The sequence below is a fragment of the Oncorhynchus nerka genome, linkage group LG4, assembly GCF_034236695.1.
Source record: "Oncorhynchus nerka isolate Pitt River linkage group LG4, Oner_Uvic_2.0, whole genome shotgun sequence".
NCBI lineage: Eukaryota > Metazoa > Chordata > Actinopteri > Salmoniformes > Salmonidae > Oncorhynchus > Oncorhynchus nerka.
The window spans coordinates 37,060,121-37,075,246 of NC_088399.1; the positions used below are offsets into that span (position 1 = coordinate 37,060,121).

At 44.5% G+C, this 15,126-nt stretch overlaps 1 protein-coding gene across 4 annotated transcripts in view; it reads left to right on the forward strand.

Annotated features, from left to right (window-relative positions):
* The window catches only part of LOC115123324 (colorectal mutant cancer protein), a 126,584-nt gene that overhangs the window by 82,905 nt on the left and 28,553 nt on the right, over positions 1-15,126 (forward strand). The window lies entirely within an intron of this gene.

Here is a 15,126-nt window from a genome sequence, read left to right on the forward strand (position 1 = left end):
CTGGGATTCAATGTTGCTTATTACCAAGGCAGGTTTAATAACATTTTGATTGCCTCTAGCCCATAACAGAAAATACATAGTGATACATAGTACCTTGTATCTAGTGAGGCGGGAGGAAAAAATAAGTGGATCAAATTAGCATGTTTCTCAGTTTTCTTTCTATGTTTCATGTTTTTATTGGCTCCCAAAATAGTGGCGTGAACTTGAGCCTGTTGCCAAATCTCCAGTAAATGTGTCCTAGTGTGAACCAGTTCTAGGCAGAGAACGAAGACCTGAATCAGACTGAATCAAATAAATCTCTGCAAAGAGGCTCTAAAATGTAATTATGGTCCGCCATTTCCATTGTTGGATTGAATGATCTGCGGAGAGCGGCGAGGGGTTAATATATACACATGATCTCTGATGCGTTGTCGCTAGGCCACTGCACTGACGTACGCGCGCTTCCTTCTCTAATTACAACATGTTTATTCAGGGACGTCTGAAGGAGAAGAAGACATTACTGGGCAGGAGCGGCCAGACACATGTATTTATCCAACACTTCTACAAGAATGAACCCTTTGAATTCTCCAGCTGCAAACTGAGACCTGCTGTCTGAACCAAACAATGGTTCCCCGGTTAGGACGGGCCTCCGAATTAATACGTAGAGCACTTTTAGACACATAATCAAATCTGGTGTCCTAAGGCTTGCTGAAGCTGGTTAAGGCGGTAATGCAATTGGGTCTTTCTATGAACTAGGGTACCAGTGAGGATTTCCTACACTGGACAACTTGTTACAGCTGTTGATAAGTCATGTCATTAGTTTAAGATATAAGGAGGATCATAGCTATATTCGATACAATTAACGAGTTGATTTAACATCTATGTTTAACCCTTTATCATGGTTGGTGTCTTGATGTAGTGATAAGTATATTTTTTTTGTCTTTATCTGTTGTGGTCTAGTACTGTATTTTTGCTATCTAGGGCCATCAACTTTAAGTGCTGCCTGTCTTCCCAGTGACCTACTTGGTGTGTGAACTGCTGACTGCTCATAATTTGCAGATAGTTGTTGACACATCAACCAGGATCAAGATGCAGGGCAATTTGTGACTTGTTTTGGTAATCAGTGGCTGTATTGGAGGGGGAGTGGTTTCACCTTTCTTAGGCAGTCAGCAGTTAGTACAGGAAGGTGTGCTTTCCACCTCTGCTAAGCAATTAGTGTTAGTTCTTCAGTTTCCCAGCTGCGGCTGTAAGCGGCGGTTGTGGTGGTTTTGTCGCAAAACAAAGACCGTTGCCAAAACAAAGACGGTTCTACCGAGTTGTTTGAGGAAGGAAAGAGAGGAATGCTCCACACCATTCTCTCACTTGAGAATCTTACCTAGTTATTTATAGATGATCTCATTTTGCTCTTTTGTAGCTTTATCAACTGTGTGTGTGTTTTCTATACCTGTTTGCACCTGTAGGCTTCACAGATGCTCTCCACCCCTTGGCTGCAACCCTTCTAGTTTAGTGTAGCCTGCGCGTACAACTCATGTGGAATTCCTGATCTCTGGCAGCGTTTGGAACTGCCGATATTGGGTAAGAACGCCGAGTTCATCTCAGCCTATGCTGCCCTTCAGTCCCTTGCCTTTTTGGCCCTGACCGAGACATGGATCACCCCATCTCCTCATTTGAATTTCATGCTGTCACTTGTCCACTCAAGCTTAACATTATTGTCATCTATTGCCCACCAGATTCCCTTGGAGAGTTCCTCAGTGTGCTTGACACCTTGATAAACTCATTTCCTGATGATGGCTCACCGCTCTTTGTACTTGGCAATTTCAACCTCCCAACATGTGCCTTCAACTCATTTCTTTCCAACTCTCTCTTCCCCCCCACTTGTCTCTCTTGACTTCACCCTTACCCAATCCCCAACAACTTACAAGGTAGGCAATACGCTTGACCTCATCTTTACTAGAGTCCGCTCCTGCAGGTTTGTGCGCTACAACATCCGTAGAGTATGGCCCTATCCCACACAGGAAGCGGCGCAGATCCTAATCCAGGCACTTGTCCTCTCCCATCTGGACTACTGCAACTCGCTTTTGTCTGGGCTCCCTGCTTGTGCCATCAAACCCCTGCAAGTTCTCTCATGTCACCCCGCTCCTCCACACACTCCACTGGCTTCCAGTCGATGCTTGCATCCACTACAAGACCATGGTGCTTACGGAACAGCTAGAGGAACTGCCCCTCCCTATCTTCAGCCTATGGTCAAACCCTACACCTGCAACTTCAAGTCTCTCGGCCCTTCCACCCTTACAGGAGGGCAGCTCCTGCCTAGCCCAGTCCAAGCTCTTCTCTGTCCTGGCACCCCAATGGTGGAACCAGCTTCCCTCTGAAGGACAGCAGAGTTCCTGCTTGTCTTCCGAAAGCATCTGAAATACTACCTCTTCAAAAAGCATCCTAAATAATCCTCTTCCCCCAACCCCTCTTTCTAGCTCTGACTCGACTGATAGCTACGTTATTGAGATTTTCTATTCTATTCCTGTGATATGTGGTTGTCCCACCTAGCCATCTTAAGATGAATGCACTAACTGTAAGTCGCTCTGGATAAGAGCATCTGCTAAATAACTCAAATGTAAATGTAAAATGTATGGCCGTGTAAATTGTCATTTATATCATATATTAAGCATTAGTCTGTTAAATTAGACATCGCTTGAACCCTGTAAGAATTCCATATCTAGCTGTCAGACAGAGTTTTTGTATAGAGAGTTCAGACATGTAGTGTAACTACTTAACATTTCGTGTCTCCTTAGTTTTCACCCCATAACATGTTTTCATGGGCACACAAATACAAAATAATGTATGCATTGCAAAATGAAATGCTTCTAACCGAAAGAGTCACATACTTAACCTAAATCGATACTGTCATTAATGTGATTCTTTAATAATTATACATAATACTTGTTGGATGTGCATTTGGTGTCCAGCTGATTGGTTACGCCATGATATTTTCACACATCTTCTGATCCCGGAAGGAATTTTCCGAATGACAGTCAAGTGACGAACAGCTGTCGTGATAGTGCACGCGATGCAGCCAACAGCCCGAGAAAAGTTGACTCCGAGGAATGTCCAGAATCTTTTGGTGTCTCACACCAGTGAATATAGTTGTCGTTGGATCTACACTGAAGAAAAATATAGATGCAACATGTAAAGTGTTAGTCCCATGTTTCATGAGCTGAAATTAAAAGTCCCAGATTTCCATACGCACAAAAGCGTATTTGTTGTGCAAAAATTGGTTTATATCTCTGTTAGTGAGGATTTCTCATTTGCTAAGATAATCCATCCACCTGACAGGTGTGGCATATCAAGAAGCTGATTAAACAGCATGGTAATTACACAGGTGCACCTTATGCTGGGGACAATAAAAGGCCACTTTAAAATGTGCAGTTTTGTCACACAACACAATGCCACAGATATCTCAAGTTTTGAGGGAGTGTGCAATTGGCATGCTGACTGCAGGAATGTCCACCAGAGCTATTGCCAGATAATTTAATGTTAATATCTCTACCATAAGCTGCCTCAGTGTTTGCTGAGGAGTATTTCTGTCTTTAATAAAGCCCTTTTGTGGAGAAAAACTCATTCTGATTGGCTGGGCCTGGCTGGCAAGTGGGTGGGCCTATGCCTTCCCAGGCCCAACCCTGCCCAGTCATGTGAACTCCATAGATTAGGGCCTAATTAATTCATTTAAATTGACTGATATCCTTATATGAACTGTAACTCGTTAAAATCTTTTTGTGTTCATATTTTTGTTCAGTATAATATCCCTAGAGAATTGATGTTGAACATCTGTTGTCTGCTTGATTTACAGCAGGCCCGTTAGATTGAACAGAGAACGCTTCACGCAAATTAATTCATGTCTTCATATGTTTTTGTGCTTTGAATTGGACACGGAGTCTACTGTGCGCAATTGTGTAGGATAGACTATCGCGCAACACTCTATTCCTATTAATTATTCTGAATATAATGACAACAAATGACATTTACATTACATTTAAGTCATTTAGCAGACGCTCTTATCCAGAGCGACTTACAAATTGGTGCATTCACCTTATGACCTCCAGTGGAACAGTAGTGCATCTAAATCTTTTCAGGGGAGGGGGTGAGAGGGATTACTTTATCCTATCCTAGGTATTCCTTAAAGAGGTGGGGTTTCAGGTGTCTCCGGAAGGTGGTGATTGACTCCGCTGTCCTGGCGTCGTGAGGGAGTTTGTTCCACCATTGGGGGGCCAGAGCAGCGAACAGTTTTGACTGGGCTGAGCGGGAACTGTACTTCCTCAGTGGTAGGGAGGCGAGCAGGCCAGAGGTGGATGAACGCAGTGCCCTTGTTTGGGTGTAGGGCCTGATCAGAGCCTGGAGGTACTGAGGTGCCGTTCCCCTCACAGCTCCGTAGGCAAGCACCATGGTCTTGTAGCGGATGCGAGCTTCAACTGGAAGCCAGTGGAGGGAGCGGAGGAGCGGGGTGACGTGAGAGAACTTGGGAAGGTTGAACACCAGACGGGCTGGGCGTTCTGGATGAGTTGTAGGGGTTTAATGGCACAGGCAGGGAGCCCAGCCAACAGCGAGTTGCAGTAATCCAGACGGGAGATGACAAGTGCCTGGATTAGGACCTGCGCCGCTTCCTGTGTGAGGCAGGGTCGTACTCTGCGGATGTTGTAGAGCATGAACCTACAGGAACGGGCCACCGCCTTGATGTTAGTTGAGAACGACAGGGTGTTGTCAGGATCACGCCAAGGTTCTTAGCGCTCTGGGAGGAGGACACAATGGAGTTGTCAACCGTGATGGCGAGATCATGGAACGGGCAGTCCTTCCCGGGAGGAAGAGCAGCTCCGTCTTGCCGAGGTTCAGCTTGAGGTGGTGATCCGTCATCCACACGGATATGTCTGCCAGACATGCAGAGATGCGATTCGCCACCTGGTCATCAGAAGGGGGAAAGGAGAAGATTAATTGTGTGTCGTCTGCATAGCAATGATAGGAGAGACCATGTGAGGTTATGACAGAGCCAAGTGACTTGGTGTATAGCGAGAATAGGAGAGGGCCTAGAACAGAGCCCTGGGGACACCAGTGGTGAGAGCACGTGGTGTGGAGACGGATTCTCGCCACGCCACCTGGTAGGAGCGACCTGTCAGGTAGGACGCAATCCAAGCGTGGGCCGCGCCGGAGATGCCCAACTCGGAGAGGGTGGAGAGGAGGATCTGATGGTTCACAGTATCGAAGGCAGCCGATAGGTCTAGAAGGATGAGAGCAGAGGAGAGAGAGTTAGCTTTAGCAGTGCGGAGCGCCTCCGTGATACAGAGAAGAGCAGTCTCAGTTGAATGACTAGTCTTGAAACCTGACTGATTTGGATCAAGAAGGTCATTCTGAGAGAGATAGCGGGAGAGCTGGCCAAGGACGGCACGTTCAAGAGTTTTGGAGAGAAAAGAAAGAAGGGATACTGGTCTGTAGTTGTTGACATCGGAGGGATCGAGTGTAGGTTTTTTCAGAAGGGGTGCAACTCTCGCTCTCTTGAAGACGGAAGGGACGTAGCCAGCGGTCAGGGATGAGTTGATGAGCGAGGTGAGGTAAGGGAGGAGGTCTCCGGAAATGGTCTGGAGAAGAGAGGAGGGGATAGGGTCAAGCGGGCAGGTTGTAGGGCGGCCGGCCGTCACAAGACGCGAGATTTCATCTGGAGAGAGAGGGGAGAAAGAGGTCAGAGCACAGGGTAGGGCAGTGTGAGCAGAACCAGCGGTGTCGTTTGACTTAGCAAACGAGGATCGGATGTCGTCGACCTTCTTTTCAAAATGGTTGACGAAGTCATCTGCAGAGAGGGAGGAGGGGGGGGAGGGGAGGAGGATTCAGGAGGGAGGAGAAGGTTGCAAAGAGCTTCCTAGGGTTAGAGGCAGATGCTTGGAATTTAGAGTGGTAGAAAGTGGCTTTAGCAGCAGAGAGAGAAGAGGAAAATGTAGAGAGGAGGGAGTGAAAGGATGTCAGGTCCGCAGGGAGGCGAGTTTTCCTCCATTTCCGCTCGGCTGCCCGGAGCCCTGTTCTGTGAGCTCGCAATGAGTCGTCCCGAGCCACGGAGCGGGAGGGGAGGACCGAGCCGGCCTGGAGGATAGGGGACATAGAGAGTCAAAGGATGCAGAAAGGGAGGAGAGGAGGGTTGAGGAGGCAGAATCAGGAGATAGGTTGGAGAAGGTTTGAGCAGAGGGAAGAGATGATAGGATGGAAGAGGAGAGAGTAGCGGGGAGAGAGAGCGAAGGTTGGGACGGCGCGATACCATCCGAGTAGGGGCAGTGTGGGAAGTGTTGGATGAGAGCGAGAGGGAAAAGGATACAAGGTAGTGGTCGGAGACTTGGAGGGGAGTTGCAACGAGGTTAGTGGAAGAACAGCATCTAGTAAAGATGAGGTCGAGCGTATTTCCTGCCTTGTGAGTAGGGGGGGAAGGTGAGAGGGTGAGGTCAAAAGAGGAGAGGAGTGGAAAGAAGGAGGCAGAGAGGAATGAGTCAAAGGTAGGCGTGGGGAGGTTAAAGTCGCCCAGAACTGTGAGAGGTGAGCCGTCCTCAGGAAAGGAGCTTATCAAGGCATCAAGCTCATTGATGAACTCTCCGAGGGAACCTGGAGGGCGATAAATGATAAGGATGTTAAGCTTGAAAGGGCTGGTAACTGTGACAGCATGGAATTCAAAGGAGGCGATAGACAGATGGGTAAGGGGAGAAAGAGAGAATGACCACTTGGGAGAGATGAGGATCCCGGTGCCACCACCCCGCTGACCAGAAGCTCTCTGACATAGCCTAGTGGGCTTATTCTAGTAATGGGTCATTCGTGAACGACTCTAAGAGCCGGCTCTTGTAGGTGAACGTTGGGAGCCTGCTCGCATATTAGAGGAGCCGAATCTATTTATAAAAATATTTTTTTAAATTAAGATATGAATAATCAAAATATTTAAATGAATTAAGTAATTCAAAGAACGAAAAAAGAAATAAAATAATACAGGCCTAAATGCTCAAGCGCACACACATTTGTTCTGACTGTCTGCTCAGACTAACAGCCACACCTGTTGTTCCTGTCAATCAGACACGCAGTGTCAACCAATGAACCAAAGGTGTGTGAGGGATGGCCGAGCCAACTCACTCAGTCACACACTTAGCAGCCGAGGAGAGAGAGGAAGGACAGCTGTGATAACAACAGCTGGAAAATGAGTCAGAAGCACAGTAACATTTGGATGCATTATAATAATGTAGACAATGTTAGAGCACAGTGTAGAATTTGCCAAAACAACATTTCATATAAAGCCGGTTCTATGCACAACCTACACCGGCATATGTGAACTGTGCACCCAACTGTGAAGCTAGTAGCTGTAGCGGAGCTTCGAGAAACTAGCGGGCCTGCTAGTGATAGTGGTGGAGCCAGGTATCCACTCAGTCAAGTAGGCCTACTCCGCTACCCACAGTAACGCAGTCTTCTATGGACCAGTGTATGCCAAAGTCTATGTCTGTAGCACAACAAGGCTAAATTGATATTGCATTAGCTAAAATGATTGCCACCGATTTCCAGCCATTTTCGATCGTGGAGGACAGAGGTTTTACAAATTATAGCAATAGTCTAATTCCAATGTACCTTATTCTAAGCATGAAAACCCTTTCAGAATCATTTATTCCACAACTGCACGAGAGCACACAGGCTTCAGTGCGGGAAGGAGTCCAAAAAGCTACTGCAGTTTGCCTTACCACTGACTGCTGGACATCAAGGGTAACCACTTCTTACATGTCGGTTACATGTCACTTCATTGAAGATTTTACGATGTCTAGCTGACTGCTTTGAGTTCAGCGACAGACACACTTCAGAGAACTTGGCAGAGGAACTGTTGAGTGACCAGAGAATGGCAAGTAGATGGAAAAGTGGTCTGTTGTGTTAGCGACAATGCAGATAACATAACCAAAGCCATGAAAATGTTAATATGGACCATCCATGTCTTTCCCACACAATCAACCTGGTTGTAAGAGATGCTCTGAAGGTGATGAAGCCCACTGTGGACAAAGTAAAAGCAGTTGTGGAATACTTACACAGGATCACAGTAGGTGCTGAAAACTAAAGTCTACACAAAGCCAGATGGGGATGTCTGAGCTGAGGCCTTAACAAGACTGCACTACAAGGTGGAATTCAACATTTTATTTGTTGAAGTGGTTTCTTGAGTCCAAGGATGCCATCATCTCTACCTTGGCCATTGTCAATGCACCTGTTGATGCTCTGACCCAAGAGTAATGGGAGGTGGTGGAGGAGGTGTGCAGAGTCCTGGAAACCTTTGAGCAGGTCACTGTGGAGATCAGTGGAGAGAGGTACAGTAAGCAGTTATTACTACATCATTACTTAATCCAGTATTATATATGTATTTGAGCAGTAGATGAGAATCAGTAGACACAACATGAACCTGAACTAATAAGTTACTGTTCTCTCTTTTCAGCTATGCGACAGCCTCAAAAATGATACTCCTGTGTAAGGGTCTGCAGCGAATCACAGCCAGCCGCTAGAGAGAAGCAAATGTAACCACAGGACATGTGACAGAGTTGATGGACACCCTATGTTTCTCAATGGACAGAAAGTTTCACAGAATGGAATATAACCACGTGCTATTAGAAACCGCTGCACTTGACCCCAGGTTTAAGAAGTTAGCCTTCAGTGATGCCAGAGCGATTGATGAGGCTCTTCAAATAATAACCTCAGCAGCAGGGACGGACACTCCCAACAGTCAGCTGGTCAGGCACCAGGGCAACAGGAAGAGAGGGATCAGATGGAGCAGAAACACCAGCAGTAGTGCCACAAAAGTCTGATGTTTGGATGCTGTTTGACGAGAGAGCAACTGGGGATGAATGAATGCAAATCTCTCATAAAAGCAAAATATGGTCAGCATTGCTGTGTGCTGCTGGTTATAACATGGCAATAAAGAAGAGAGAGAAAAGAGGGACCAGTTTAATGTTTTAAGTGGGATGCTGCAGTTTTATACATTGTTATTTATTTTTCTTTGATATGGTGCAATATTCTATTATGCTGTTCAGATTGTATTCGTTTTGAATGGTTAGATTTATATGCACTTGTTTATATACATTAAAAAGTTATACTTTAAATGTAATGTTTAATAGCATTCTTTTTCAAAACAAACCAATACATTTTTAAATACATTGTGGTTAAGGTAGAGTATGATTTTATTTAATAATTCAATTAGAATCGTTTTAACACCAATCATAGTCAAACTATCGCAAACTGTTTGACTTGAAAAAATACAAAACATATATTTTTTTAAAGAGCCGTTTGGGATTCAAAAGAGCCAGCTCTTTTTGGTGAGCTGAGCCGAACGGGCCTGCTCACTGGAAAGAGCCGGAATGCCCTAGCTAGCTTATTCACAATATGATCTGGTGAATGAAATATAACAACAAATACTTTTAGTATTCCATGGTAGACCTGTTTTTTTAAATGATACAAGGGGCTTGAAGTAGCCTACTAGAATTTGGAGTTCAGAAATTCAAGTACTGGAATAGGCTTGCTTGAAAATCTGACATTTCCTCAATTTTGGTGCTTAAAAGATTATTGTAATTATTGTAGCCAATTTATAAATTCTCCTACACCCTTAAATGTATCGGTTGTTTTCAGTTTTGATCCATTTTTGTGAGAGATGTGACCACTTTCATTTGTTTCCCGCCACTTCATATGAAGGGTGTTGTGCTACTCTGTTGCAGTAAAACCATGTGGTTATTATGAGGACAACAACATCACTTTCTCATTATAAAAACAGCAATGGTGAGATTCAAATGGTGAGATTAATGCTACAGCAAGTCATGGCTTTATTATGTGTGCCTGCGTTGGCCACATAGGCTACAGAAAAATCGCCATGCATGCATCCAATCTATTTAGTCAGGCAATGTCCACATTATTCTCACATATTTTAGAATGCAATAATCATTTCAATATCAATGCATTGGTTAGGCCTAAAAAAGCTTTTTGGGAGATGGGGGGGGTTCTATATTAGGCCCTATATGTACAATTATATAAATTATACAATTGTATGACATTGGGGTCTTTGAAAATTACAGTTAAGTGCTTGGAAAAGGCCCCTGAAAGTCCTTGAATTTGATTTGCCAATGTCTGTATGAATCCTGATTAAAGGATGTGTAATCCTAGGCCTATGATGTTGTATAGGTGAAGTTATGGGTCAATTTATTTTAAGTACACATATGGAACTGCATGAAAATCCTTATTTTTGTTTCAAACCATTTTAAAATGTTGATCCCAATTTCTTCCATTGGCCCCATTTATTTATAGAAAGACCCAATTAGACTGTGAGATGCATCAAGCGAAAACAGTCAGGCGGACCAGTCCTGCTAACCAACCTCACGGATTCTGTTTGCCTTGAGAAAGGAGATCCAGACGCAGCAGAAGAATCACTCCAGCTCAGCTCAGAGCTCGTTCCTCTCTCTCCTCATCCTCTTTCCTCTCATGAAATCTGTCCATTTTGCCGACTAATTGGACAAATGCATTGCATTGCTGTTTCAATGCGAGGCTCCTTGAAAGGATTTGCTATGCACACACCGGCGCATCCTTGGGGGCCCGTGTCCTCCGGCTCAGCGTTTAAAAGATGGATTCAACCTAATTTGAGTGTCAAGGTCCGGAGACTATCTTAACTTCCCTTCCTTAGGCTTTTACCTTCCATTGAAGGAGAGGTATTTACTTAGGTAGTAAGCATATTTTACACCTTTTCTAGAAACGGTACTGTATGTTGCAAGTCCACATATTTCCTCTGCGTCAGCAGTTTGTTTACGATACAAAAGAGGCTATTCTTGTGTTATTAATAGCTTGATTTTTGAGGTCAGATACAGACCTCTATATTGTCAGGTCGTTGTAAGCATTCTAAGCTTTTACAATTCTCTCCACTCATAATACAACTCACAGATATGTAGGAATCAACCACTGCCGGTGATAAAATACAGTGGGACATTAGTCTTTTTAAAGATCTGTTGAATTCAAGACCTGTCCTGGACAGATGTGCATGTGAGTCAAACCTGTTCACTCCCTCAGGCAGAGTGTCACAGTCGTAGTTCCTTTTGAAACCAGGAAATTACACGGAAGTCCTCGATTACATAATTACTGGCCAGGACTGAACAGAACCTATCATTTTCTTTGCCATTTATTTTCTTGGGGATCATGAGGGAGGCAGCTGGCCAGGGGACTGGTTCATGATGGTACAGTCGCAGTCCTCTTTGTGTCCTTTGGCAGCACATGGCAGCCATGTTGGCTTTTTTAGACCCACGGCTCCAAGGGAGTTTGGCAGGAGAGGAGAGCAGGAAAAACCGCAGTGTTCAAAGTCATGGCCAAGTACTCTCTCGCTCTCTCTTCTGCACGCTCTCTCTCTCTCCCCCCTATGTTCCTTCTCTCTCTCTGTCACTCTCTCCTTCCCCATCTACCCACCCCACCTTCTCTCGCAGTATCTCTGCTACACTGTCAGTCTTCCCCATCTCCATCTTCTCTCTGTCACTCATTCTCTCTTCTATTCTGTCTCCACCTGTCCCTCCCTTTCTGTCTTCTGTCTCTGAAATTAATCCTGTCTCTTTCCTGACGTCCCTGTGAAATAGAGGTGGGGAAAATCACTGACCGAGTTAGAGGCAGGCTTATCGCCTCATCTGTTTTCCAGACCATTATGTCTGGCTCTAGAGGAAGCCTGATTTACACACCTGCGTATGGCCGGGTAGCATACAGTGCATTCAAAAATTATTCAGACCCCTTGACTTTTCCCACATTTTGTTTCGTTAAAGCCTTATTCCACAATTAATTAAATCAATAATTTTCCAATCGACACACAATACCCCATAATGACAAAGCAAAAACAGGTTTGAAGACATGTTTACAAATTTATATAAAATACTAAACAGGCTGTATCACATCCGGCTGTGATTGGGAGTACCACAGGGTGGCGCACAATTGGCCCAGTGTCGTTTGTCATTGTAAATAAGAATTTGTTCGATGTCATAAGGTGAAAGCACCAATTTGTAAGTCGCTCTGGATAAGAGCGTCTGCTAAATGACTTAAATGTAATGTAAATGTAACTGACTTGTCTTGTTAAATTTAAGGTTTAAAAAAAGACAGATACCTTATTTACATACGTATTCAGACCCTTTGCTATGACACTTGAAATTGAGCTCAGGTGCAAACTGTTTCCATTGATCATCCTTGATGTTCCTACAACTTGATTGAAGTCCATTTGTGGGTCTGAGCAGGTCTGAGCAAAAACCAAGCCATGAGGTTGAGGGAATTATCCGTAGAGCTCCAAGACAGGATTGTCGAAGCATTGAAGGTCCCCAAGAAAACAGTGGCCTCCATCATTCTTAAATGGAACAAGTTTGGAACCACCAAGACTCTTCCTAGAGCTGGCCACCCAGCCAAACTGAGCAATCGGGGGAGAAGGGCCTTGGTCAGGGAGGTGACCAAGAACCCAATGGTCACTCTGACAGATCTCCAGAGTTCCTCTGTGGCGATGGGAGAATCTTCGAGAAGGACAACCATCTCTGCAGCACTCCACCAATCAGGCCTTTATGTTAGAATGGCCAGACGGAAGCCAATCCTCAGTAAAAGGCACATAACAGCCCACTTGGAGTTTGCCTAAAGGCACCTAAAGGACTCTCAGACCATGAGAAACAAGACTCTTTGGCCTGAATGCCAAGAGTCACGTCTGGTGGAAACCTGGCACCATACCTATGGTAAAGCATGGTGGTGGCAGCATCATGCTGTGTGGATGTTTTTCAGCGGTCGGGACTAGGAGACTTGTCAGGATCAAGGGAAAGATGAACTAAGCACAGTACAGAGAGAACCTTGATGAAAAACTGCTCCAGAGAGCTCAGGACCTCAGACTGGGGCGAAGGTTCACCTTCCAACAGAACAAAGATCTTTACACACAGCCAAGACAACGCAGGAGTGGCTTCGGGACAAGTCTCTGAATGTCCATGAGTGGCCCAGCCAGAGATCGGGCTTGAAACCACTCGAACATCTCTGGAGAGACCTGAAAATAGCTGTGCAACGACGCTCCCCATCCAACCCGACAGAGCTTGAGAAGATCTGCAGGAAACTCTCCAAATACAGGTGTACCAAGCTTGTAGCATCATACCCAAGAAGACTCAAGGCTGTAATCGCTGCCAAAGGTGCTTCAACAAAGTACTGAGTAAAGGGTCTGAATACTTGTGTAAATATGATATTTCAGTTTTGTATTTTTTATACATTTTGGAAAAATCTATAGTAACTTGTTTTTCCTTTGTCATTATGGGGTATTGTGTGTAGAGGAGGAAAAATATTTAATACATTTTAGAGTAAGGCTGTAACGCAACAAAATGTTGAAAAATTTGACCGGTCTGAATACTTTCCGAATGCACTGTATACTGCAGACAACATGTGCTGATGTTACTTTTTTGCTCCACTGTATATAAAAAATGTATTTAGTCAGCCACCAATTGTGCAAGTTCTCCCACTTAAAAAGATGAGAGAGGCCTGTAATTTTCATCATAGGTACACTTCAACTATGACAGACAAAATTAGAAAAAAAATCCAGAAAATCACATTGTAGGATTTTTTATGAATTTATTTGCAAATTATGGTGGAAAATAAGTATTTGGTCACCTACAAACAAGCAAGATTTCTGGCTCTCTTAGACCTGTAACTTCTTCTTTAAGAGGCTCCTCTGTCCTCCACTCGTTACCTGTATTAATGGCACCTGTTTGAACTTGTTATCAGTATAAAAGACACCTGTCCACAACCTCAAACAGTCACACTCCAAACTCCACTATGGCCAAGACCAAAGAGCTGTCAAAGGACACCAGAAACAAAATTGTAGACCTGCACCAGGCTGGGAAGACTGAATCTGCAATAGGTAAGCAGCTTGGTTTGAAGAAATCAACTGTGGGAGCAATTATTAGGAAATGGAAGACATACCAGACCACTGACAATCTCCCTCGATCTGGGGCTCCATGCAAGATCTCACCCCGGGGGGTCAAAATGATCACAAGAACGGTGAGCAAAAATACCAGAACCACACGGGGGGACCGAGTGAATGACCTGCAGAGAGCTGGGACAAAAGTAACAAAGCCTACCATCAGTAACACACTACGCCGCCAGGGACTCAAATCCTGCAGTGCCAGACGTGTCCCCCTGCTTAAGCCAGTACATGTCCAGGCCCGTCTGAACTTTGCTAGAGAGCATTTGAATGATCTTTCAGCATGACAATGATCCAAAACACACCGCCCGGGCAATGAAGGAGTGGCTTCGTAAGAAGCATATCAAGGTCCTGGAGTGGCCTAGCCAGTCTCCAGATCTCAACCCCATAGAAAATCTTTGGAGGGATTTGAAAGTCCGTGTTGCCCAGCAACAGCCCCAAAACATCACTGCTCTAGAGGAGATCTGCATGGAGGAATGGGCCAAAATACCAGCAACAGTGTGTGAAAACCTTGTGAAGACTTTCAGAAAACGTTTGAACTCTGTCATTGCCAACAAAGGGTATATAACAAAATATTGAGATAAACTTTTGTTATTGACCAAATACTTATTTTCCACCATAATTTGCAAATAAATTCATTAAAAATCCTACAATGTGATTTTCTGGATTTTTTTTTTCTCATTCTGTCTGTCATAGTTGAAGTGTACCTATGATGAAAATTACAGGCCTCTTTCATCTTTTCACGTGGGAGAACTTGCACAATTGGTGGCTGACTAAATACTTTTTGGCCCCACTGTACATGCACTGATGTTTGTACAGATAGTTACAATGATGTAGATATACTGTACCTTTTTCTATAATGCCACATGTGCATATATACAATGTAAAAGATTGGCCATATTATTGAAAACATGCAGGTAGCTAACATGATTTAGGCATCTTGACATGTCTGTGTATGCAGCTATATCCCGTTCTGCTAACAGCACATGCCAGTATATGGCTGTGTGTGGTATGTTTGCGACATCAATGATTTATAATTCCATATATTTCCTCTCTGTCTGTGCAATGGGTGCTGTGAAAGCACAAAAGGCTGTTGTACCGTCATTGTTTATATTTTAGTGGGCCAGCGTTCAAACTAATGTTCCTTTCCACGCTCTTCCTGGCAGAGG